The sequence below is a fragment of the Protopterus annectens genome, chromosome 2.part1, assembly GCF_019279795.1.
Source record: "Protopterus annectens isolate FY-2018-M chromosome 2.part1, PAN1.0, whole genome shotgun sequence".
NCBI lineage: Eukaryota > Metazoa > Chordata > Ceratodontiformes > Protopteridae > Protopterus > Protopterus annectens.
In genome coordinates, this window is record NC_056729.1 from 1,503,456,847 (window position 1) to 1,503,481,249 (window position 24,403).

General features: G+C 44.7%; 1 protein-coding gene across 1 annotated transcript in view; it reads right to left on the reverse strand.

Moving 5' to 3' along the window:
* The window catches only part of TPRG1L (tumor protein p63 regulated 1 like), a 229,276-nt gene that overhangs the window by 119,169 nt on the left and 85,704 nt on the right, over positions 1-24,403 (reverse strand). The window lies entirely within an intron of this gene.

Sequence of the window (24,403 nt, forward strand, 5' to 3'; positions counted from 1 at the left end):
ATGCCACAGTTGTGGCCACTGACAAACTGTCTCATCTCTATGTAGGTCCCTCTGGGCTGACATCAAGGCAGCGGACAGATGCTGGTGAGTGTGTTCTACATTTATTATTGTAAATAAAAAGTGCATGTCATAGTTAAGGTGTAGGCCATGTACACATGTAACACCTAACCATAATGCATGCTATGCATGTTTGGTGTAAGAGCACGCACATCTCACTAATGTGATTAGCTGCCTCAAACACATGCAATACCCAGACCATCTCAAACAAATGTGGCTAGACTGTAGTGACCATTGCATAGGCACAGTTGATGCTCAACATGCACATAACATACACATCTATGTCATACACAGAGCATTTTAACATGCTACACACAAAGGATTCTCAAACCCTCTGTAAAGACACACTCCAGTATCCAAAATCTCATCCACACATTACACATAATATACCTGAGAGGAGGCCTATCATGGGGCATTTAAACACTCCAACACACTACACATTCATGTTAGGGAATGCTCCTCATTGGCCTCCTTACAAAGTCACGTAACAACTGGTTGTGAAATGGTGAATGTAGCCAAGGTAGTACAGTTCCGGCACAGCATGATTAGTGCTAGTTTGGGAAACATTTGTAGCCTTGAGTGACCACATGATGCTCCATGATGATGGCCTATGGTACTATGCCCCATCATCCAGTTATTGTAACCACAGTACTACACATAGCTTTCATTGCTATACACCTTTATGTTGCCTGTGTGGACACACATGCACCTCTAAACAATATGCATACCAATCACCATTTGCACAACTGACACATATATGTCTTGTGATGCTATTGAGTGGCTAGGTCATATGACACACATTGGGTATGTGTAGTGTTTAAATATGCAGTTGTGTTTTAGCATGCCATGTCATGGAGGAGACTGGCATGTCCACAATATAATCAACACTCACCATAAGTACCGTACATTGGGTATGTGGCCGAATGGTATTCCATCAATTATCCATGCACCACTGATGATGATGTGTGAATACTCATAATGCATGTGCTAAAAATGTGTCCACAATTATTTGCTAAAGACACAGAGGCTGTATTCAGCATTGGATACCTATCTGACACAGATACACACCCAGCAATGGTATGTACACCTATGAGTTATGGTGCACAGTACATTACAAGGTTATGAATACCTGCACAGCAATGCTGTGTCCATGAATGCATTGTGTTCCAGGTGGAGGCCCATCACCTAATAACAAAACATGCATGAAAGCCATGTATACTGTTAGCAACAAGGACTGTCTACACTTGCACTGCATGCTGTTGAGCAACACGTCCTGCAAGAGGACATGTGTGATATGACTGTTTTGCTTGTGATACTGTACCCCACCCATCACCTGCTATTGTGTATGCTCTGAGATTGCTGGTGTTGTGTGTGTCTGCTTTAGGGAAGAGTGTATTTTTGTGTGTGTGCATGTGGTCTGAAGTCATGTTCAGGTCTGAAAGTGTGTTTCCTGTTTTCCTCTCACAGGTGCCGAGGTGGGGCTGGTTCAGTACAGCAGGGAACCTGATGTCACTGAGACAGACAGTGATGACGAGGATAGGTGTGTTGAGGCATAGGCAGGTTTGTCAGGGTCTGTTGGGCCATCAACTGACAGTACACAAGTCTCCACCCCATCCATGCACACAGTCATACTGCCTGTACATCAATCATCACCACTGCCCTTAGCTGAAGGACAGTGTACAGTTGGCACTGGCCAGGACAGTGTGGTATTTATGGCACATGTATCAGGACACAGCAGCCATAGCCAGATGTCTGGGACGGTACCACATAGGAAGATGCCCAGAGGTTCTCATCAGAGCACTGCTGGTCATCATGCCCCTGGCAAACGTGCCACACCGCTTTCTACCACACGCATGTTCCAGGCTGTCATGGAGGCACAGACACGAATGGAGCGGTGCACCAGATGGGGACTAAGGGCACAGAGGGCTCATAACACCTCTGTAAACGACAGTATCCGTGACCTAGCAGGTGCCACACGTAACTACACTGAGGTCATTGACAGATGTTGGGGTGAGAAATTGGATGTCCTCCACAATGTCATGTCCATGTGTCAGGACAGTGCGGGACAGTTGAGACGTCGACATACACCAGCAACATCAGCAGCTGGAGGTCGCCATGGACGCCCAGCAAGTCACAGCCGCTCCCGTAGTTGCCAGTACCAGCCCCAGCAATGTTGGTGGAGGGCTGTCCATAGACCGTCCTAGCAGACCACGTGCACATGGTTCTGGCTAGTCCCAGCAGGGACCTGGATCCAGTGGACATATATTCACCTCTTCGGATAGTACCCAATCTGGATTATTACCTGATACTGTCTGTAGCACCCCTGCCAGGCTCAGGTTCCGTATCCTTGGCCAGAGACGGTGATTTGTAAAGCCTGCCACGTACAGTCTTGTAGCTGTCTCACAAATCCCCATATATGGCAGCCACATGGTGGAACTGTGTGCATGCAGACACACACACAAACCAGAAACCTAGGGCAAACACATACCCGCACACATTACATCAACACTGGCCCATAACAGTACTCATGGCCCCCACACACACACACACACACACACACACACACACACACACACACACACGTCGACTGTATAAGCCCAGTGTAGGCCTCTGGCAAACCAACAACACACCGTGCATATGATGAAACCTGTACCACCTCCTGTCATCTGTAACACTGATGTAGGAACAGGCTAATATGGTGCTGATGCACAGGGTGACTTTAATAAAGTATAGCAATGGTTGGATGTGTAGCATGTTGTCAGCAGTAAAGTGTAATGATATCCTTGAAGGTGTAGCTGAGCAGGCATGATGCATTAAATCTGTAATTAGCAATGTTGTATTGTTTTCACCAGTGTTTATTCCAATTGTGTTTTGTTTGCCCATGTGCCACTTGGCTGATGTGTGTAGTTGTGTCAGTATGCGTTATACAGTGAACAGTAAGTGTGGGGTGTGTGCAACACAGGTTTGCAGGTGTCCATTTGTGAACATGGTGGAGGTGCAATGTCTGCATGTACATGCATATTGGACACATGGGCAGGGCGACATGCCCTGTATTGGCCAGTGTTAACACTCCATAGTTTCTATTGGTGGCCAGTATGCATTGTACTACACACATTGTGGAACTTGAGTACGCATGTGTGTGTATGACACAGGTTGACACTGTGCTGTGGGTGATGCTGTTGTTGCTATCTGTCATTGGTTTGCATTACTAAGGTTAACACTGTCCCAGCTGCATAATCCTTTAGTAATGCACACTGTTCACCTACAGGGTTGCATGGACCGTGCTATCACAAACACAAGAAATTCTCACATATACAGTAAAAGTGCGTTAGTCTCATGGACCCCTGCCATAAACTAAATATATAATAGAAGGTGTGAAGTTGTACCAAAAAAGAGTTGCATGCCAAGAAGGGATAACCTCTATGGTCAGTATCATTGGGAAAATACAATCTCTCAATAAACATACAAGGCAAGCTTCAAAATACAAAATGGCGAGGATTCTAAAGATAACACTAAAACTTTCTTTAGTGTTGTTTATAATCTACAGGGGGAAATCTCAGATTGGGTCATAGTTAATGTAAATGGTCACAAAGTACACTTATCTGACTGACATTACCAATTCCTTGTCAGACAGTTTGAAAGCGGATTTCACCACCCTGTCGTTAAACAAGGGCCACATTTCTAGACCTGAAGAATGTAAAACCTGATGATTCAGACACTCTAGTTAAAACATCTCTTTACCAAAGTCCAAAGCACAGTAGCAATGGTACTGGACAGTGTCCCTGGCTGTGTCATACACAAGCTGACATATGAAGTCACCACTCACCTAAACACACTGTCCAGATGCAGCCTCTATACAGGTTACATACTTGTGGAATGATGCACGGTAATGGTGTTCAGTCCACAAGGGTCGAGCTACAACGTCCTCCTCTTCTCCTTTCGGATGCTCCCATTAGGGGTCGCCACAGTAGATCATCTGTTTCCATTTCGTCCTGCCCTCTGCATCTTGCGTTATCACACCATCCACCTGCATGTCCTCTCTCACCACAGCCATAAACCTGATCTTAGGCATTCCTCTTTTCCTGTTACCTGGCAGCTTCATCCTTAGCATCTACTTCACAATATATTCTCCATCCCTCCTCAGCACATGTACAAACCAACTTAATCCTGCCTATCTGGCTTGGTCTACTACCCTTCAAACCTAGCCTGACCCTCTAATATACTTATTCTTAAACCTGTCCACCCTCGTCACACCCAGTGCAAATGTTAACATAAATTGATTAAGGGTAGAACTACAACAGATCCTGGAAACTCTCACCCTATAAGCCAGACAAATGTTATTTGGAAGGCTATGGAGCACAGCATTATGGAACTCATTAACAGAGACATTATGAACCTGCAAACACTGCACCATACCCACTTAGGTTCTCTAAAGGCCAGATCATGCTCCTACACATAGGTTCATAGGTTCATACTAGGCTATCTGCCCTAGGGCATTTATAAGTCTAGCCAGAGTGTGTTTGGCTTTTGCCACCCATTTTAAAATAATTTTGCTATGCCCTTTTTCGAGGTTAGTATACTGTGCCTCTGTCTAACAGTGACACAGAAGTCATACCTGGGGTAAACCTATGATCTCCCATCCACTCATCAAGATTCCTCTTGAAGAGAGGAAATGAGGGACTCTGCCTAACCTGGACTGGGATTTTATTCCAGAGTGAAGGGAGCCTCTGGGTTATGAATCTGTCCCTCCAGCATGTCCTATTTATTTCAGTGCTGAGGTTCAAGTCTCTCGAGCACGTAGCTCGATGGGATTTGGATTTTCTGAGGTGCAGCATGTCCATTAATTCCGGGTTGGACATGGCTTTATACGTCGGGCACAGATCGCCTCTGAGCAGGCGGTATGCCACTGAGTAGAGCTGGAGTTTCTTTAACCAGGCAGCATATGGCATCTGTTTGAGCCTTTTGATCCTCTTGGTGAGGTACTTTTGGGGTCTTTCCAGTTGCTGCAGGTGTCTGGTAAGGTACATCCCAAAGGGGCATTGTACTCAATTATGGGCCTGATGAGGGATGAGTAAAGAGGCATGACCTCCCTGATCTAGATGTAAATCCTTCATGATTAGGTGGGCTATATAAAATGTTTTCTAACCACTTTGGCCACGTGGTTGTCAAATGAGAGACTGCTATCAACTTGGGTCCCCAGGTCCCTAATTACTTCTTCTGTACTTAATGGATTACCACCTATGTGGTAATTTGTGGGCACTGTTTTTGCCAAGGGATGACTATACACTTTTGGAGTTTAACTATGCCATGGCTCTGGCACCAGTTGTCTGTTTCTATGAGGCCCTTTTGGAGGATGCTTGTGTCGGCTGGAGTGTCGATTATGGCCAGTTTGCAGTCATCTGCAAACTTGGTCAGCCACAGTCCTTCCGTGTTGGCCTGTACCTCCAAGAAATATATACCGAACAAGAGAGGTCCCAGGACTGAGCCTTGTGGGACACCACTTGTAACTGGTTTGGAGTCTGACATGGCTCCAGCAATTCTAACCATGTGGGTTCTGTCCTTGAGTCAGTTTGCAACCCATCTAGTGACATAGGAGTTTATATTTAAGCTGGTGAGCTTATCTATAATGCCCGAGTGGGGTATTGTATCGAAGGCTTTTGCGAGGTCCAGGTAGGCTGTGTGGACCACCTTTCCCTCGTCAATGGCCTTAGTGACTGATTCAAAGAAATCAACCAGGTTTAAGAGGCCTTAACAAAGCCAAACTGGGTAGGATCCAGTGTCTGTAGGTCTCCAATATCTTTATTTATGAGGTCCATGATGATCCTTTCCGTTGCTTTGCAGACCAAGCTAGTCAGGCTTACGGGGCGATAGTTTCCAGGATCCGTTGAGGCACCAACTTTGTGGAGAGGGACCACTGTTGCTGTACGCCACTCTTTGGGTACATATCCTGTAGTAAGGCTGAGATTGAAGAGTAGTTTTATGTTTGGGTTTAGCTTTTCTTTGAGTTCATGTAGGACGCAGCCCGGGACACCGTCTGGTCCCATTGATGCTGTGTTTTTTGCTTTGGAGAGTGCAGCTCTTACCTGAGCATCTGAGATGTCAGGGGGGCAGCACTCTGCTGGGATAGATATTTGCCCTTTTGGTGGGGGGGGGAGAAGTTTGCGCTGAACCTGTCAGCTAGGATGTTGGCAATGTCTGTGGGTTCGATGTATTTTTTGTCATTTTGGACTAATTCTGAGCATATCTCGGAATTCCCACCCAGGTTCCTAACATAACTAAAGAAAGCCTTGTGATTATCCTTAGTGTCCTGTGCAATTTTTCTCTCAAAGTTGGCCTTATACGATTTTATGAGTGCCCGTAGTTTTTTGCTAATACTGATCAGAGATACCTTCCCTTTTTGGGATTTTGCTCGATCATGTAGTAGCTTCCTCCTTCTATTGTATAGTTTGTTTATGGCTGGGGTCCACCAGACAGGACGTCTGCCTTTGGAGGATTGGGACTTGGTTTTATTTGGGATTGCATGATCCATGCATTCCTGAAGGTGCTCATAGAATGTGTTTATAAAGGATTCTGCGGTCTGGGCCGTATTTTCCACAGGCCCGGGGGCTTTGAAGGATTCCACCTCGATTATGAGGAGTGTGAAATTTGCATTAGAGAAGTTTTTCACTGTGGTTTTCAGGGCAGGGGTTGAAGTCGGGATGTGAATATCCAGTGAGATTAGTTTATGGTCTGATCTTACCAAGGAGGGACACACCTGGTCTGGAGCATAGAGTCCCCATGTTGGTGATGATCAGGTCCAGTATGTTTTCCCCTCTTGTGGGAGTGGTAACAAGTTTTTCCATAGCATTTGAGTTTATAAATTCTAGAAACCTTTGGGCTAGGGTGTTGGAGCTAGAGTAATGCTCCCAGTCTATGTTTGGGTAGTAGAAGTTGCCCAATATAATGGTGTCTGGAGAGACCTTCATATTTTCCAGTGTTCTCAGGAAGGCCGAGTGGGGTTCCTGGGTTTGGGAGACTTCAAGCCAGTTAACAAGGCTATAGGTGAGGGAGGGGAGGTCAACACAGCCAAGCTATAGCTCACCAGCAATTCATACCCATCCCACATTCTGGTACTATACATTACCTCAGACTGACCATAAACGATTGTTAGATGATGGCTTGACAACTGACGCACAGATGTAGGACACACAGTAACATTTGCAGCCTCCATGTACTATTCTATGCCAGTACCAAGTGGTATTCATCTGCACTCAGTCCTGGGACCACTCCTGTTTGGCATATAGCTTTCTTAGGTACAAGCAAACACAGTAGGGATATGTCTGCCCACGTCTGATGAAAATGCATACTGTGGGCTATCCTTTATTCTCCAGATGACACACACATCCTCCAAAAGGGAATCAGAGACACATACCTGGTGTCAAACTCATGCTGTAAAGCTATAAGCCAATGAAAGCATAGTTATCCACTTTTAGAAAACAAAGTATCCCCAGAGTACCACATAGGTAGTAGCTCCCAAAATGTGGAACAGGTACTAATGTATACATAAAGCCATGTGTTTAGCCATCTCTCCTTTGATAATCACACTACCAAAGGGTTTTGGAAATCCCTCTGTGGAGCACATAAGCAATAAAGAGTTTGCATGCAGATCCACAGAGGTTGTTGCACACCTATAATGATTAGTCATCTTTGCCAGACTTGCTTTGGAACAGGTTTCAAATATACCTCAAGCATAAACCCTCACTCACACTCTTCAATAGAAACCCTGATGAGTGGATGTGAAACAGTAGACGTAGCCCAGGGATCACTGCAGTGGCAAAGCTTGTCACAAGCATACAGAAGTGACCTAAGGTCTGGAAAGCGCCAGCATGCTCTGGCAAAGATAACAGATGTGTTCATGGAGAAAGCAGAGTACCCATCTATGAAATAATTGAGGTCACATGTATGTATATGGATTTGCCCCACAGCTACCTTACATGTGTAATGCACATACAGTTGTCATTGTGATAAATCATACACTAGAAAAATCAAAACCCACTCCACATTGACCAACGGTGTCACACACCTGGAACACACACACAGTCAAGCAAGTGCAAGATTCAAACTCCTTCCTAACTACATTGTGATACTACAGCAGTATGCATTTACACGACGCTATATACACATTACTGGGATTTCACCTTTCCACAGGTATATTTGCAGGATGGTGACATCATCAGACTTGTCAAAGATGAGTATACCACTTTTAAGGGGTGTGAGTAGTCTCCAAAAAGGTTGCTCCTCCCCAGGGAGACGCACACAACAGTTAAGCAAGTGCAGGATTCGAACCCCTACCTAACTACATTATGATACTACAGCAGTACGCATTTACACAACACGCTATACACATTACTGGGATTTCTCCTTTCCACAGGTATATTTGTAGGGTAGTGACATCATCAGACTTGACAAAGATGAGTATACCACTTTTAAGGGGTGTGAGTAGTCTCCAAAAAGGTTGCTCCTCCCCAGGGAGACACACACACAGTTGGCAAGTGCGGTGTTCTTAATCCAAACTAAGTACGTCTTTACACTTCAGCAAGCAATATGGAGTTACAAGGTGCAATACAGACATTACTTGCTGACAGTTTGCCCAAAGGTTTTTTTTCACATTTGCTAACCTCAGCAGGCTTATCATACTAGGTGTATTGCAAGTGTATTGTATGCATAGGCCATGACAATATCATATATGGGTTGATGCACCACATGCTGGCACACACAGGGTCAAACCGGTGGCAAAGCTCTGTCAACCCAATACTGGACAATACAGTCAGGAGGAGTAGGGTCATACAACCACAACACCAACTGTCTCACACACACCTACAATATAAGCACCAGCAAAACACAGAAGTATTACCATACTCGGAGAATACAAATATTAATCTGAAAAAGAGAGCGTGTCCTCCTAAGCAGACAAGCAAGCAACATGCACCTCCAAGCACACGCCAAAAAACACATAATACACCAAAGCAGCGTGCCTCACAACAGGCCCCAAGGCAAAACAACATACCCAACACACTAGTAATAGCTGACTTCATAGTCAAGCACACAGATGTTCCACTCACTCGGCTATGCAAGGGAAAGCTTACTGTCAGTTGTCTGTCGGGTGCTATGATCCACCACATAACACAAGCACTTGCATCACTCCAGAAAAGGTACATATATGACGTGTTCTTTGTACATGTCAGTGTGACTGATCTGAGACATACCTCCCAGGACAACATGACAAAAGATATATATTAGCTCTATGATCATGTAGCCTAGGCTGGTATGACCCTGACCTTGAGTAGCATCTTTCCTTCACCTACATGATACTGCAATATAACAGAAAGATGATAAACTTCAACAATTGGCTGAGCTTCTGGTGTCATTCAAAGGGGATCCAGTCTCTGTCTGCCTGTGATGACATGATAGACCAGCTCGTTGCTTTGCTACAGATGGTTTGCACCTGTCACCCCTTTACTTCTGAATACTGGCCAAGGCTCTTGCAATCCCCATATTACCTTTTTTAGGCAAGGCTCAAAGGTTCATAGGTAGGTACTAGGCTATCGGCCTTGGGGCCTATACAAGCCCAGCCAAAAAGGTACCCTGGCTTTTGCCACCCAAGAAATTTATTTTCCTGTGCCACTGTCGAGCAGAGGCACAGAAGTGATCCCCAGGGTGAATTTCCTATTTCCCATCCAATCATCAAGATTTTTCTTGAAGAGTGCTAAAGAGGAGCTTTGTTTGATATCGATAGGTAGTTTATTCCGGAGTATGGGAAGTCTCTGGGACAGGAATCTATCCCTCCGGCATGTTCCGTTTATTGTGGTGACAAGGTTTAGGTCCCTAGAGCGTGTAGGTTCATAGGTAGGTACTAGGCTATCTGCCCAAGGGCATTTATAAGCCTAGCCAGAATGTGTTGGCTTTCGTCACCTTTTTAAATTAGTTTCCTGGGCCTCTGTCTAGCAGGGCCACTGAAGTGATCCCAGGGGTAAAATTACAATTTCCCATCCACTCGTCAAGATTCCTCTAGAAGAGAGTCAGCGAGGGGCTCTGCCTAACAAACTGGGATTCTATTCCAGAGCGAGGGAAATCTCTGGGACAGGAATCTATCCCTCCAGCACGTCCTGTTTATTGTTGTGCTGAGGTTTAATTCACTGGAGCATGTGGCTCTAAGAGATTTTGTTTTCTTGAGGTGGAGCATGTCCATTAATTCCGGGTTGGACATGGCCTTATACGTCAGGCATAGATCACCTCTGAGCAGGCAGTAAGCAACAGAGTAGAGCTGGAGTTTCTTTAGTCGAGCTGCATAAGGCATCTCTTTGAGGACCATGATCCTCTTGGTGAGGTACTTCTGTGGTCTTACCAGCTACTGCATGTGCCGATTAAGGTACATACCAAATGGGGCATTGTAATCTATTATGGGCCTAATGAGTGATGAGTAGAGGGGCACAATGACCTCTCGATCTAGAGGTGAACCCTTTCATGATTAGATGGGCTACATAGAAGGAATTTCTAACCACTTTGGCAATGTGATTATCAAAGGAGAGGTTACTATCTACCTGGGTCCACAGGTCCCTAATTACATTTTACGTACCTAGTGGATTACCACCTATGTGGGGATTCGTGGGCACTTTGTTTTTTCCAAAGGGGATGACTATGCATTTTCTGGCATTCAGCTTGAGGCCATGGTTTTGACACCAGGTATCTGTCTCTGTAAGACCCTTCTGGAGGATGTCTGTGTCAGCCAGAGAGTCGATTATGGCCCCCAGTTTGCAGTCATCTGCAAACTTGGTCAGCCATAGTCCTTCCATGCTTGCCTGTACCTCAGAGAAGTATATACTGAACAGGAGGGGTCCCAGGACCGAGCCCTGTGGGACGCCACTTGTGACTGGTTTAGAGTCTGACATGGCACCCGCAACTCTGACCATGTGTATTCTATCTGTGAGCCAGTTGGCCACCCATCTTGTGACATAGGGGTTAATGTTCAAGCTGGTAAGCTTGTCCATGATGCCAGAGTGGGGAATGGTGTTGAAGGCCTTAGTGAGGTCCAGGTATGCTGTGTGGACTACCTTCCCTTCATCTTTGGCCTTGGCAACTGTTTCAAAAGAAGTCAACTAGGTTTAGGAGGCAGGATCTGCCTTTAACAAAGCCAAATTGAGTAGGGTCCAGTGTCTGGAAGTTCCCAATGTCTCTGTTTATGAGTTCCATGATAATTCACTCCATAGCTTTGCAGACCAGGCTGATCAGGCTTATAGGACGATAGTTCCCAGGTTCTGTTGTGACACCACCTTTGTGGAGCAGGATGACTGTTGCTGCACGCCATTCTTTGGGTACATAGCCTGTAGTAAAGCTGAGTATGAACAGTGAATTTAGGTGAGGGTTTAGTTCCTTTTGGAGCTCGTGTAAGACTCAGCCTGGGACACCATCCGGTCCCATTGATGCTGTGTTCTTAGCTTTGGAGAGGGCTGTTTTTACCTGCATGTCCATGATGTCTGGAAGTCTGCATTCTTCTGGGATGGACACGGGCCCTTTTGGGGGTGAAGGGAGGGTGAAGTTTGCACTGAACTTGTCCGCCAGGATGTTGGCAATGTCAGTTGGTTCAGTGTATTTTTTGCCACTTTGCAGTAGCTCAGAGCATATCTGAGAGTTGCCACCTAAATGTTTGATATAACTAAAGAAGGCTTTGTGGTTATCTTTAGATTCCTTGGCAATGTTTCTTTAGAAACTGGCCTTGGATGATTTTATGAGCAATCGTAGTTTCTTGCTAATAATGATCAGTGATGCCTTTTCTTTTTGGAATTTTGCTCGATCATGTAGTAGTTTCCTCCTTCTGTTGTATAGCTTATTTATGATCAAGGACCACCAGACTGGTTTCCTCTTTTTGGAGGAGTGAGTCTTAGTTTTACTTGGGATGGCTCGATCCATGCATCCCTGTAGATGCTCATAGAATGCACCTGTAAAGGATTCTGCGGATTGGATAGCATTATCCTGTAGCAAGGGGGCTTTGAAATTTCCACTTCGGTCTTGAGAAGTGTGAAGTTTGCTTTTGAAAAGTTGTTTACAGTGGTTTCCTTGCCAGAGGGTGGGGTCGGGATGTAGATGTCCAGTGTGATTAACTTTATGATCTGATCTTACCAGCGAGGGGTTTACCTCTGGTGTGGAACACTGATCCCCCATGTTGGTGATGATCAGATCCAGTATGTTGTCACCTCTAGTGGGCGTGGTGACCAGCTGTTCCAGGACATTTGAGTTTATAAACTCTAGGAAGCACTGGGCAAAGGAGTTTGTACTGGAGTAATTCTCCCAGTCAATGTTTGGGTAGTTGAAATCTCCTAATATCATGGTGTTTGGTAGGACCTTTATATTTTCCAGTGTTCTCAGAAATGCTGAGGGAGGGTCCCGAGACAAGGTAGGTGATCTGTAGCAGGCTATGATCTGATAAGCAGCTTTGCCCACTGTTGCACTTGGATGGTCTCCGAGGCCTCGTGCTGTGCCACTAACCTGGAGGTGTGGGTATCCTTTATGAAAATTGATACACCCCCTCTTTTGTATTTCGGTCCGGGTTTTGGGGCTGAAGTTCAGAAGGATTGGGATTTCTTTAAGTGGACATAGCTTTGTATGTTAGGCAGAGATCACCTCTGAGTAGGCGATATGCGACAGAGTAAAGCTGGAGTGTTTTGAGACTGTCTGTGCAGGGCATATATTTGAGGCCGCTAATCCTCTTTGTGAGGTATTTCTGCGGGCTTTCCAGTTGTTGTAGATGTCTTGTGAGGTACATACCAAAAGGGGAGTTGTACTCTATAATGTATCTAATAAGTGATGAGTAGAGAGGAACAATGACCTCTTTTTCTGCATGAGAAACCTTTTGTGATGAGGTGTGCCACGTAGAAGGATTTCCTGACTACTGTGGCGATGTGATTATCAAAAGGAGAAACTACTGTCCACCTGTGTCCCAAGGTCTCTTATCACACTTTCAGTGTTAAGTATACTACCGCCTATGTTGTAGTTCATGGGTACAGAGTTTTTACCAAAGGGGATGACAATGCACTTTTTGGCATTGAGCTTGAGGCCATGGCTTTGACACCAGGCATCTGTCTCAGTGAGGCCCTTTTGTAGGATGTCCACATCGTTAGTAGTTTCGATTATGGCTCCTAGTTTGCAGTCATCTGGGAACTTCATTAGCCAAAGACCTTCTGTGTTAGCCTGTACTTCAGGGAAGTAGATACCAAACAGGACTGAACCCTGTGGTACTCCACTTGTCACTGGTCTGAAGTCGGATTTGGAGTCTGCTACTTTCAGTGTAGGTTCTGTCAGTGAGCCAGTTGGCAACCCATTTTGTGACATAGGGATTTATACATAGTTTAGTGAGTTTATCTATAATTCCCAAGTGGGGGATGGTGTCGGAAGCCTTGGCAAGATCTAGATAGCTGTGTGAACCACCTTACCCTTGTCTACGGCTTTGGTGACTGCTTCAAAGAAGTCTATCAGGTTTAGGAGACATGATCTGCCTTTTACAAACCCGAACTGGCTGTGGTCCAGAGTTTGGAGACTACCAATGTCTTTGTTTTTAAGTTCCATGATAATATGTTCCATGGCCTTGCAGACCAGGCTCATCCGGCTAATGGGGCGCTAGTTCCTGGGGTCCGTGGTGGCTCCCCCCTTGTGTAGTGGGATAACCGTCGCTGTGCGCCATTCAGCAGGCACAAAGCCTGAGGTGAGGCTATGATCGAACATGGCACTTGGGTGTGGTGCCAGTTCGTTCTGTAGTTTGTGTAGAACGCAGCCTGGGATGTTATCTGGTCCCATGGATGCTATGTTCCTGGCTTTGGAGAGTGGTTTTTACCTGTGCAGCCATGATGACAGCAACTTTGCATTCTTCCGGTATAGAGATGGGCTCTGTCATGGGTGAGAGAGGGGGGTAAAGTTAGCACTGATCCTATCTGCCAGGATCTTGGCAATATCAGTTGGGTCTGTATATTTAGTGCCATTGTGCTGCAACTCAGAGCAGATCTGAGTGTTGCCATTGAGATTCTTGACATAGCTATAGAATGCTTTGTGGTTGTCTTTAGAATCAGTGTCGATTTTGTTTTCGTAACTAGCTTTGGAGGATTTTATCAGGAATTGCAGCTTCTTACTGAGGCTGACCAGGGAGCTCCCTCCAATCACGGGATTTTACCCTCTTTTGCAACAGTTTCTTCCTTCTGTTGTGCAGTTTGTTTATGGCAGGGGACCACCAGATTGGCTTCCTTTTCTTGGAGGACAGTGTCTTGGTTCTGTTTGGGATACCACGAACCATGCACTCATGTAAGTGCTTATAAAATGCAATTGTGTAGGATTCAGTAGTCGTAACTGTACTGTCCATCTGCATGGGTGTCCTGAAGTTCACCACTTCTGTCTTAAAAAGCATGAAGTTGGCTTTGGAGAAATTTTTTAACATGGTTTCCTTAATGGGGGGTGGAGGCAGAATGTGGATATGTAGGCAATTAGCTTATGGTCAGATCAGACCAATGAGGCACTGACTTCAGGTGTGGAACACCGGTCACTCAGGGCAAACCAAACCCTGTAACCAACACAAATAACCACAAAGTGAGCTAAATGCTACTCATTGCCAGAAGTCTCAGCCTCCAAATGCACACACTCGAGGCACTTCTCAGTATGGAGAATATTGATATCTGTGCAGTAACAGAAACTTAGTTCAAAGCTCCGGAGAGCACACCAGCACTACCAGGATACTACTCATTCCATACCTTCCAGCATCAGAACCTGGATCATAGCACATAGGGTGGGGATGTATCCATATTCATCAAAGATACCTACACCTCTCTCTACATCCTCTATACAGGTTATGTACCCATAGAATGTTGCACAGCAACGTTCTTCCCACTCCACAGGGGTGGGGCCACAAAAAACCCTTGGCATTCACGCTCTATGAGCCTGACGAGTCTGATCTGCAAGGCAATGGAGCCAATCATAATGGAAGTCAACAATAAAGACATTGGGAACCTTCACACAGTTGAGCACACCCAGTTTGGCTTCATCAAATGCAGATCACACCTCCTGAACTGGGTGTATTTCTTTGAGACAATTACCCAGGCTACAGATGATTGAAATGAGCTCCACACAGCCTACCTATACCTCGCTAAGGCCTTTGCCACCATTCCCCAGTCAGGTATCATAGATGAACTCACCAACCTGGGCATGAATCCATACATCACAAGATGGATTGCAAACTGGCTTACAGATAGATCCCATAAATTAAGAGTTTCTGGCTACGTCAGACTCTACACCGGTAACAACTGGTGTCCCCCCCAGGGTTCAGTCCTGGGGTCCCTCCTGTTTGGTATAGACTTTCTCAAAGGTACATGCCAACATAGGAGGGTTGTGGTTGACTAAGTTTGCTGGGAACTGTAAAGTGGCTGCCATAACAGATTCCCCGGATGACACAAATATTCTCCAGAAGGGACTCTATGAGACAGATATGTGGTGTCAGAATCATGGCCTCAAGCTCAATGTGGAAGAATGCATAGTAATCCCATTTGGTGAAAACAAAGTACCCACATACTACCACATAGGTGTTACCCCCTAAAAACTGACAAGGTAATAAGGGATCTGGGGACACAAGTAGATAGTCATCTTTCCTTTGACAACCATGTTGCCAAATTGATTAGGAAATCCTATGTGGCCCATCTAATCAACAAAGGGTTTTCATCAGGATCAAAAGAGATGGTGGTGGCCCTCTACCCTTAAGTCATCAGACTCATCATGGAGTACAATGCACCATTTTGGATGCATTCGACTAAGCATATCCAGCAGCTGTAGAGACCACAGAGGTACCTCACCAGGAGGATTACTGGCCTCAAACAGTTGTGATATGCAACATAATTGGTAAAACTAAATCTATTCTCCGTTGCGTACCGCCTACTCAGAGGCACACTCTGCCTAACATACAGAGCCACGTCCAACACATAACTGTTGAACATGCTCCATCTACGGATAACAAAATTGAGTCACACTACACACTCCAGGGATATGAACCTCATCACAACAATGAATACAACATGCTGGTGGGATAGAGTACCATCCCAGACACTTGCCTTACTGTGGAACAGAGTCCCAATGTACATCAGACAGAGCCCCTTGCTGACACTCTTCAACAGGAACCTTGATGAGTGGATGGGAAACAGGTAATTTACGCCAGGCATCACATCAGCAGCCCCACTAGAAAGTGGTTTAGGGTACTAACTTTTAGAACTAGGGCTTGGGAGACTACCAATGGGGTGGTGAACGCTGCACAACTTGCCTATGCTAATATATGCCTTCATGAAGACAGTCTACTACATACCTATGAACCTATGTGCAGGTACATGTCTACAGATACTAGATGTGTACTTCATTGTACAGTCATGTTGTACAGCATGCACATGGACCACATAAACTGTAATGCTTACAGATACTGGTGGCTTATGTACAGTGGGTGAGATGTGCACCTCAAGTCTTTTGTGCCATTGGGATGTGTGTTGGGTGGGACAATCCTGGATGGCTCCCTGTCATGGTCACCCTCTTACACACATCTTTGCCCATCCATCTTTGGCTTATGCTGTGTTCCCCCTACATATATATAGGTACATAGGTAGGTAATAGGCTATCTGCCTGAAGGCATATATTAGTATGGCCAGAGTGTGCAGCTATCACCACACATGGGGTTAGTTCCCTAGGCCTCTGTGTAGTAGAGCTGATGAAGTGATCCATGGTGTGACAGTTCAGTTTCACATACACTCATCAAGGCTCCTCTGGAAGAGTGTCACTGAGGGACTCAGCTTAATGTAGGTTGGGAGCCTGTTCCAAAGCAAGGGAAGACTGAGTTAGTAAAGTATCCCTCCAACACGTTCTATTTATTGTTGTGATGATGATATCCCTAGAGCTTGTGGCACAGTGAGCTTGGGTTTACTTCAGATAGCGCATGTACATCAGTTCTGCATTGGACATGGACATGTCTCTGTTGGGCAGAGATCGCCTGAGTAGACAGTATGCAACAGGGTACAGATTGAGTTAACTTCAGTCTTGTTGCATGGGGCAACTGTTTGAGGCCAGTAATCCTCTTCTTGAGGTATTTCAGTGATCTTTCCAGCTGCTGAAGGTGCCTAGTCAGATTCATCGCAAGTGTGCCGTGATGCTCTCTGATGTGTCTGATGACTGATGAGTAGAGGGAACCTCCTTTGACCTACATGCAAAGACCTTGGCAATTTGTGGGAACACATAGCATGATTTTCTAACCACTTTGTGAATGTGTTTCTGGAAGTAGAGATGACTACCCACATGTGTCCATAGATCCCTTATTATTACCTCCATATTTAGGGTGTTGGCATCTATGTGGTATTTGTATGACTGTAGCTCAAGGCCATAATTCTGAAACATCTGTCTGACAGACCCATTTTAAGGATGTCTCTGTTGTCCCAAACATTGATTATGACAACTTTTTTGCAGTCATCCACAAACTTTGCTAACCATAGCCCTTGTGTGTTTGACTGTATTTCTGAAAAGTATACACTAGACAGGAGGGGTCTCAGGACCGAGCCATGGGGGACAGCAGTTGTTACCAGCTTACAGTCCAACAGGGAGACCACAATTCTTACCTTGTGGGATCTGTGCCCCAGTTGGCAATCCATCAGATGACATACGTGTTTATGCACAGGTTGTTGATTTTTTGGATACGACATGTGTGTGGGTTGTTGGAAAAGGGCTTTTCAAGGTCTATGTAGGCCGTGTGTAGCTCACTTCATTGATGTATGTCCTGGGTGACTGCCTTGAAAACTGTCTAGCAGGTTTAGGAACCATGATCTGCCCCTGACCACAACAAAATGGGTAGGGCTGGGTGTTTGTAGGCTCCCAATAGCTCTGTTTATGAGTTCCATAATGATGGACTCCATGGCTTTGCAGATCAGGCTTATTAGGCTTACAAGACAATAGTTCCCATGGTCTGTTGTGCACCAACACTTGAGTGTGCCAAACTTTGCTGTAACCATTCAACAGTTTCATATCCTGTACAGAGGGCGAGTCTCAACAGACTGTTCAGGTGCAGGGTCCGTTTGTTTTGAAGTTCACATATGACACAGCCAGGGAAACCATGTCATCCCATAGACGCCATGTTTTTAGGTTTGGATAGAGCTGTTTAACCACCGTATATGTGACTTCTGGATTTTCATAATCTCCAGGTATGGTAATGGTCCCTTTTGTCAGTGAGAGGGGGGTAAATATGTATGAACCTTTCTGAAAAGTTGTTGGCAATGTCAGTCATGTACATGTATTCATTTACACTTTGCACTGACTCAGAACATATATGAGTTTACATTGATATTTATGACATAGCGAAAGAAAGCTTCATGGTTCTCTATGGACTCTTTGGCAATATTTTTGCCAGAACATGGCTTGGATAATGTTAGGAGTGCTTATTGTTTCCTGATGATACTGATCGGACATTTATTGATCTTCTTTGGATTTTCACTTTCTTTGAACAACTTAAGTACTTGTAGTACATAGTCTGATTATGACAGGGGTCCAATATATTATATGGGCTTGTTTTCATATCACTGTGTGCGCAAGGCAGGATTGGTGAATAGCGACAAGTGTCTGGAGTAAAAACTGCAACTGGCAGATGTGTGGCCCACTGCTGTACTCAGACATGGCCTAAGTGTGTGAGCATGCCCAGTATGACCTTTCAGTATGTTGTTGACTGACATTTGCTAAATTTGTTTAAGTGTGTGAGCATGCCCACTATGGGCATATATACTATATGTGTGTGAAAAATCAAGCTGGTTTTTACTTCAGGGCTCACCTTTGTGTTGTACATCGACAAGAAGCACGCTGTGCCTGCAGGGCTTCCATGAGTCAATTTGCATAGACTTATCAACATTTCTACATACAGGGGAGACAGCTATTATTTGTACATTTCTACCCAGGGGGGCCACACCTGAATGTTACTGTGGGTGTACATAGGATGAGGGGTACACCTGACACTTATACACATTTGCTAGGCCTGCAGTGCTAGGTCAGGTACTCCATTTCAGTCTGTACTGTTGCCTATCGTACTGGCTTGAGGCATACCACTGTACTACAGACCTTAGCTTCCAATTACACGCATATTAGTTTGTGACTTCATAGCCTTCCCAACCCACATCACACTGCCTGGCCTGCTGTTATCGGTCTGCATAGGCCTTTGGGGAGGTTACTCATATGCCTCTTCAGAGGGCATGATACAGCATGTGTTTGTCTAAGTCTACAATTGTCCTGCTGGTTGTGACTGTTAGGTATGTGACCCCCCCAACTGGTATGTGTAAGTGACTTAAGTTGTGTCTGTGCCAGTGAAATGCTGTCATGGCTTAGTGGCTCAGTACTGTGACTATAGTACACAGTATCCTGAGTTCGAGCCCTGTCACTGCTTTTTATTTTCCTGCTGGGCAGACCTGACTTGTTAAGGAACAGTAAAGCAGGTGTGAGCGTGTTTACCCAACTTTGCTTGACTTTGCCCGACACTGCGCTGGTTAACGCGGTGTGCAGCTATGCGCAATTGTATTTAAATATGCTCAGTACTGATAAAATGTGCTTAGCAGTGCTTTACATTGCTTAGAATAGGGCACTCATGCCTCAGGTGGTGCTGCAGGGCTGCCTATGTCGGATGCACATAGTACACTCCCTATACATGTTTTCAAAACAGGTAGTGTCAAGTTAGGCATCCCTTTTACTGTATGTACGAGTCAGAGAGAGGTGTCATTTCCAGGGTTCCTACTGAATCAGTGTATGTGCTATGCGTTGCCTCTTTGCCAAGGCCAGGGCATACTAGGCACACCTCCTTCTACCTACTGGGGCAGGCTCAGGTTGTTCCTACGAGTCGTGCTGTGCCTGTGCAGGCCTTGGCAATGGTGAGGGGCTGTTTGGCCCTTCCCCATGATGTTCCTGCTGCAGCTGCTTCCGCAGGATCATATTGTGTAGCATGGCACATACCATAACAATTTGGGTATTGGCATGCTTCCTCAACTGTATGCATCCTTTATTTGGAGCTGTCATAGCTCTGTTTAGCTATTTGCAGAATGGTACTCCGTTACCAACGGAGTACATTTCTGCAGAAAACACTAATCTTCCACGGCCACGTTAGTGTTTCCTGGATTGCAAATTTACCTCATTTGCATTGCTTTCAGCAGCAAATGAGGAAATTTGCATACCATGATGCTGTCTGTGCAAGAGTAATTTTAGCAGCTCTTGTGCACGCCCCTGACGGCTGTACCTGGATCGCACAGCAGACATATTGCCGCCATGAGCTCCTACACTCTTCTTGCACTCCGTGCAAGCTTTCGTAAATCCGTCTTCGTAAATCTGGCCGTTAGTGTATCAGAAATTATCAAATGAAAAGCAGATTACTGACAGAAGCAAATTTAACATTAAATATATCAACTACTATATATGTACAATATGAAATTACAATAATGCATGCAGTTAAAATCTGACAAAATATTTTGAAATAGTTAAAGTCGCCTGTGAGATGTACAAAATCAGAAATGAACAAAAATAGAAAACAAGTCATTTATGTGAAGGAACAAAGCAAGAAAAACATGTTGCTGGTAACTTCTGTAGGAGTTACAATTAAAAGCAATAAATAAAGTATAATTTCTGCAAAAAGAAGTCATTACAAATAAAAAAAAAAAAGTTTAGCTGAGGAGAATTCAAATACAGGAAAAAGTCATGAAAATCAGTTATTTATGGACACTACTATGTACCACAAATGTATACCACATTAACAGCATGCAAGAAAATGGCAGAGGAAAACATGCAAGCACAGCATAATTTGGTAATCTAGGCAGACAGGCTCAAACTCTATCAAAGTGCTGTGTTTAGACTACATACTGGTGGGAAGTGTAATACCTGCTACTATGTTTAAAACACAATGTGAGAGCATGATACACCACTAATGTATAAAGTGCTTGCTTAAGCAAGATATCAAGGAAAACTACGGTGTACGGTAAGAAAGTTCTTACCTGTGAACATAAGAAAAAATGCAAGATTTGTTTCCCAACAATGGGAATTTATATATGTTCATGCAATCCCAACTGTGCTATACCGTGCTGCCTGGGTGATTGTGGAACTGCTAGCTGTCATTATTCCATCACCCTTTCTTAGGATGATGGTGCTATTGTGCATTCCCTACTGGCTGTGTTTGCATAGTCCAACCACAGCAGTATCGTGGGGCTGCCCAGCATACTTCCTCACCAGCATATTATGCAGCATGTTAAAAACATCCTGCAGGCTATGGTAGGGTCATACTGGAATGCCCCTACACATATCAAAGCAGCAGACAGGAGTTTTAAGCAAGTGGTACACAAGTTCTATGACACTGAGGGGTTTGTGTAAATGAACTGTTACACTATGATTCAGCCACAGTCTGTGGGTTCCACATGGGTGTCATATGCCAAGTCTCAGGCATGTATCCAGTGTCACCCTACAACAGAGTATCAACATGTTGGGGAAGGTTAAAACATATGGTCAATACAGCATCATTAGCAACTGTGTCTGCACTTACCAACTTGATGTCTCAGCAAAATGTCACTCTGCAGGAAGAGGCAAAATAGTTGAAATGGGTCCATATACCGTATGATCCATCTAGGTGCTGTGCAAATAAACACACACACACACACAAAGCCAGGTCATGGAATCACAGCCTCTCCTGTGGACAAATGTTTGTGCATGTGAGGCAGGTAAGACCTTTATTGCTATAAGAGTGTAATCTATGGTACCAGCCTTTAGTGCTATGTGTATGCAGTACTTCAAGGAAGGCATTCATTGTGGTAGAACTCTCCTGTGGTGTGCTAGGAAACCATGTGTGTTCCTCCATATGTAGAAGTTTGACATCAAGGAAATTACTGCATATCTAATGATGGAGGCCTGCGAAATTCCCAACACGTCCCCCTTGCTTTTCTCAGAATGGTGCCTTTACCTAGAATAGAAAATTCTACACATACCTTGGTCTCTACACAAAGGGGAAGGCCACAAATTCCTATAGATCTGTGTGTGGGCAACAATGTTGTGATTTACTCTAAAGTGATCAATTACTGTCTGGTATGCAAAATTACAGTATGACATCTGCTGATATAACCACTTTCTTTGGCATCAAGATGTCAACTTTTGCATACCTAGCATCTTTGCTGTCTGCAACAACTCTACTTTCTGCATGCTTTACTCATTTTATATTCAAGCATAAAGTGGTGTACAACTTCCCTTATGTACAAGAATGAATCGCTACAAATGACTACGTCCACCTTGCATACATACGCATATCAACAGTTCATCTTCAGTTGCATATTATGTAGATCAACATGGAACTATGAATCTCTACAGTCTATACTACACAGCCTCTGAGTGAAAGATTCCCATGCAAATGCACGATGTGTACACCTCTACTTGAATATGAATTCTGCAATCAGGAATAGAGCACTAGGCATTGTGAACTGGTCTGGAATGCAAATAAACCCACTGTTAAAAGTGTTTGACACCTCTCTGTGATGTGGGACCAACTCTAAGAAACAGGAGGTCGTACCTCAGTCTATACACCAAGCATAAGACCTCGTCTGGATTATAGACTAGGCAGAAAGTGCAGTTGTGTACACTTACCACAAATGTAGATGTTAGAGTGTATTCACTGTTGCAGTCATTACATTTGGGTAATCTGCTGGCAGGTTGCCCTCAGTCAGCCTGATTAACAAAGTCTTGGGTCCTGCATCGGTTGCTGTCCCTTCTTCCATGACGTCAGGTCTTCAGGGGTATAAAACATGCAGCCGAAGCCATTACATCAATTTTTCTTGGCCCAGATGTCAGGTGCCCCCCAAATGGGGAGCCAAATATTTAAGTAATTAAAAACACAAAAATATACCTCCAAACAAAAGCAAATACACCAAAAGGCTTTTAAGCATAGTAAAGGAAAGTATAGGTATAGTAAGAGAAAAACAGGGGGTTGGAGGGAGGGTAACCAGGACTGCAACAGTGAATACACTGTAACATCTACATTTATGGTTAAGTGTACACAACTGTGCTATGTTCTTCGTGTTTCACTGTTGCAGTCATTACAATTGGGTAGATTCCCAAAGCTATGGTTGGGAGGATGGAGTTATAAAGCATTAGGACCAGCTATAATGCCCTGCAGGACAGCAGTGGCAAAGCCAGCTCTGGATTTAGAGAAGAAAGATAAATGGTAATGTTTGGTGAACGTATGAACTGAGCTCCAGATAGCAGCTTCTAGAATGTCTCTAGTAGGAACACCTCTGAGAAAGGCTGTAGAAGTAGATGCAGCCCTGGTGGAATGAGATCTGATCCCCTTGGGGGATAGTTTTACCATGGTGCATATAGCAGAAATGAATACAATGGCTTATCCATTTGGAAATAGTCTGCTTTGAAATAGCCTTTCCCTCTGCCCCTGCAGCAAATGCCACCAGTAGTTGTTCAGATTTTTTCTTAGAGATTTTGTCCTGTTTAAGTAATATCCAAGTTGTCTGTGTAAATCCAATGAATGCAGAATCCGCTCCCCCTTGTTCTGTGGATTGTGAAAGAAAGTTGGCAAATGAATGGTCTGATTAAGAGCCACACTGGATATCACCTTAGGCATGAAGGATGGATTGGTCCTGAGAGACACCCTGTCCGCATGAAAAATAATGAAAGGCTCCACTGCCATAAGAGCCTGTAATTCGGAAATCCTTCTAGCTGAAGTGACTGCTAAAAGGAAAGCTGTTTTCCAGGAGAGACATTTTAAGTCTGCAGTAGCAGCTGGCTCAAAAGGAGGGAGAGTGAGTTTTTCCAATACAAAATTGAGGTCTCAGGCAGGGGTTGGAGCTCTCCTGGGTGGTCTTAAGTTTTTTGCCCCTCTGAGATGCTGCTTTAGCAGAGGATGAGAGAGAAGAGGGGAGGGCTCTATGTTGTAATGAGCTGAAATGGCTGAGGCGTGGATTTTTATGGAAGAAAAAGGACAGGCTCTTGTGAAGCATCTCAGGAAAGTACTGTAAAATCTGAGGAATATTGGGCACTGTTGTGCTTATCCCTTGTGACTGACTCCAGGCACAGAATCTCTTCCATTTGTCAGCATACGATTTTCTAGTACTAGGCCTTCTTGCCTCAAAAATTACATCCATCACAGGTTTGCTGAGGGATGCCAAGGGTGAATTTAGGTGATTAGCCACGCTGCAAGATTCAAAGTTTGGAGCCGAGTGTGCAGAATTTGGTTGTTCTGCTGAGACAGGAAGTAAGGTGTCTGAGGCAGGTGCCACAGTGGAAGGTGCGACAAACTGTGCAG